This window comes from Sinocyclocheilus rhinocerous, unplaced genomic scaffold (assembly GCF_001515625.1).
Source record: "Sinocyclocheilus rhinocerous isolate Xijiao unplaced genomic scaffold, SAMN03320098_v1.1 scaffold2771, whole genome shotgun sequence".
NCBI lineage: Eukaryota > Metazoa > Chordata > Actinopteri > Cypriniformes > Cyprinidae > Sinocyclocheilus > Sinocyclocheilus rhinocerous.
Window position 1 is genome coordinate 209,824 of NW_015659695.1, and position 3,148 is coordinate 212,971.

General features: G+C 36.1%; 1 protein-coding gene across 1 annotated transcript in view; it reads right to left on the minus strand.

Moving 5' to 3' along the window:
- LOC107724002 (receptor-type tyrosine-protein phosphatase delta-like) overlaps window positions 1-3,148 on the minus strand; it is a gene marked incomplete at its 3' end in the record, with an annotated part of 266,996 nt that overhangs the window by 209,153 nt on the left and 54,695 nt on the right. Inside the window, exon 3 of the mRNA XM_016532768.1 lies at window positions 936-959. The remainder of the gene's footprint in view (window positions 1-935; window positions 960-3,148) is intronic.

Sequence of the window (3,148 nt, forward strand, 5' to 3'; positions counted from 1 at the left end):
CACACTCACACACACACTCTCACTCACACTCACTCACACACACACACTTACACACACTCTCACTCACACACACACACACTTACACACACTCTCACTCACACACACACACACTTACACACACTCTCACTCACACACACACACACACACACACACTTACACACACTCTCACTCACACACACACACACACACGCACACACACACACACAGTTCACAAGATCTTATCTTAGTGAGGTCATTGCAGACTTCCATTGATATATTATCAGTTTAATTATATTTTCCATCATCTAACCCAACCACTAACCCCTAAACTTACCCATCAGAGAAACATGTGCAGAACAGTAGTTTTCAGGGATTACTAACCCCTTCCAGAATGTTTTTTTTTCTCAAAATATGATTATATTATATTATATTATATTATACAATTAGATATTTGAGACATTTCTTTGGTTGATAGTAAATTATTTAAAAAAAATGTTTTAGAATATAAAAATAGTCAGTTCAAATGTCTAAAGCTTGCAAGTATTCTCAGTTTCAGTTTTCTATCTGTTGTAACATAATACTTTTCTATTGATAAAACCACTGACATATAGGTGGTAAAATGTTTCCATTGTGAAAATATCTAGATAAGCATATACAAATGTTCATGCACAAAATCAATAGGAAAATTATGAACATTTTCTGAAGTTACAATAAAGTCTATTCAGGTAATTTTTGACCTGAATATAAGATGTTTTATTTATTTATTTTATTTAATTTTTAGATTTTAAAAAGTATAGTCATTGTTCAGTAGCAGCTTTGAGGGGCAATATTTGGAAATAAAATAAAAAAAGATAATATTTCCCCATTGATTCTGTGCAGAACTCAACTGCATATAGTCTTTAACACTGATGTCATTCATACATCCGAATAAATGTAACAGAAAGCGAATGTCTTACCTTTCTGAAAACTCTTGGTCACATCTGCAAGCAAATAAAGGAAGAAGGGAGGGAGAAAAAGAAATAAATGTCAGCAAATGAGCAAGTAAACAAGGGAATATTGTGAATAATGACCACGGCCTGTAAGAACACAAACCCTCCTGAACCTACAAAACCTCATTTATCTTTCTCTCTGTCTCTGCGTTTGCTCAAGTTACATTAATATTTGTCAGAGTCTCTGGGAGACTTTCATTGCTCTAACTATTCATTTTGAGCTCGATTTAAGTCTCATTTTGAGATGCCACCGTTCATTTCTACAGAATGACAGACAGCAGGAGGAAACGAGACTGAAGTACAATGAGAGCGAGTCGATGTGTTTGTGTGAACTGATATTTAATAGGTCACTCCAGACTCATTATGTAAGAAGGCCGGAGAGCAGCTTCACCGTAACGACATCCTGAGAGAGAACCCATCACACACGCTCACGTGGGGTTCAGGTGTCTTTTAAGGGTCATTATTGTTAGTTGAAATTATTACAACGACAAAAAGAGCCAGCAAAAAAAACACACACAAATTCAACTGTGTGACAGAGAGAGTCATATGTATTCATGCAGGTGCTTGTGGAAATAATTGTGAGATTACTCTTTATGTCACTCGTGTTTGAAGGATCCGCAGAGACACTGAAGCTCAAGAACAAAGATTACATAATCAGATTATCCCTTCAAAAACACAGTCAAAAGAACGGAAGAAAATCCTCATTTCTCATTCTCACCTTCATGTGAAGCTCCTTTCTGAATTATTTTACCCGTGACCTCCAAATAAACACCTGCAGCGAACGCCAGCACACGGAATACATCAAACAAACGCACTCTCTCACACACACACACACACACACACACACACACACACACACATTTCACTACAAACAACCAGAATTAAGTTATGGGTAATTAAAAAAATATATATTATAAACTGTCAAATAAACTCAAATTGTTATTTTATAATATTTCATAAATAAATCACCCATACAGGCAGAACAATCTAGAAATTATATAATGTTACTTATTACCAATTAACTTTTCCAAAAGCACTTATTAATGTAATTCACCTATTAATTTCACTGAATTAGTCTTTACATTTCTTATGAATGTATTTCTAATGTATTTCTAATTAGGGATGCTAATATTTGATCTAACATTAAATCAGTGTGGGTTTTGTAAAGTTTTGCAAAATCTGGACAGTTTTATTTGATATGCAATTTAATCCAGTTAAAAAAATAATGATCTGATTTAGTATTTTTTTAAATGCATTTACTGAATTCTTTAAATACTTCTGCTAATATAGCCATAATGAAAACGTAAAAGCCATTACTGCACTGAAAGTAACTTCAAAGGAAACACATGAGCCACATGGACAGATACAGGTAGGCTACTTGGAATGAAACAAAATCTGCAAATCAAACTGTATGTAAAGTAGACAGGAGATCTGAGATCAGAGAGAACGCAATACTATTGAAGCACAGGACAGGCCTCTCTATTACTTCAGAGCAATAAACTGATAGCAGTCACGTTACGCTCAGCTCTGTTTAGAGTCGCGTCTCATCTAGAGCCGGTTAAACACACGTCTGCTCTGATTGTGTTTCAATTAGCATGTGACAGGAGCATTCCCTCAGCGCATGTTTCACTTTAACCTGACCAGCGGACCGTTAACTAAACCAGCTGCCTTTAACGCTATAGAGCCAAGATGGCTGCTGGACCGAGTCCCAACCACAATAAACATAACGAGAGAGAGAGAGAATGTGAGTAAATAGACAATTTCAGGACTAATATTCTGCTGTTGTTCATTTGCATCATGTTTGAAATCGCGCAGAACTTCATAAACACAGTAAGAAATTGATCAAACATTACTACAGCAGAGACGCCGAAATCCTGCCGTAACTCCCTGAGCTTAGCATTTATATGACACATTATCCAAATGAGACGAGGTAAACATAAAGATTATATTTCCCCTCTCAGAACTGCTGGAAAAACACGTAAGCAAAAAGAATCAGCTCGAAATTCAAGTCAGACTATCAACATTAATAAACATCTGTGGAGGAAAATGCCTGTAAATCACTGACTCACTTCTGCTGCTCCGTTCACCTGTGTGTGTGTGTTTATGTGTGTGTGTGTGAGAGAGAGAGTGTGTGAGTGTGTGTGTGTGTGTGTGTGTGTGTGTGTGTATATGTGTGTGTG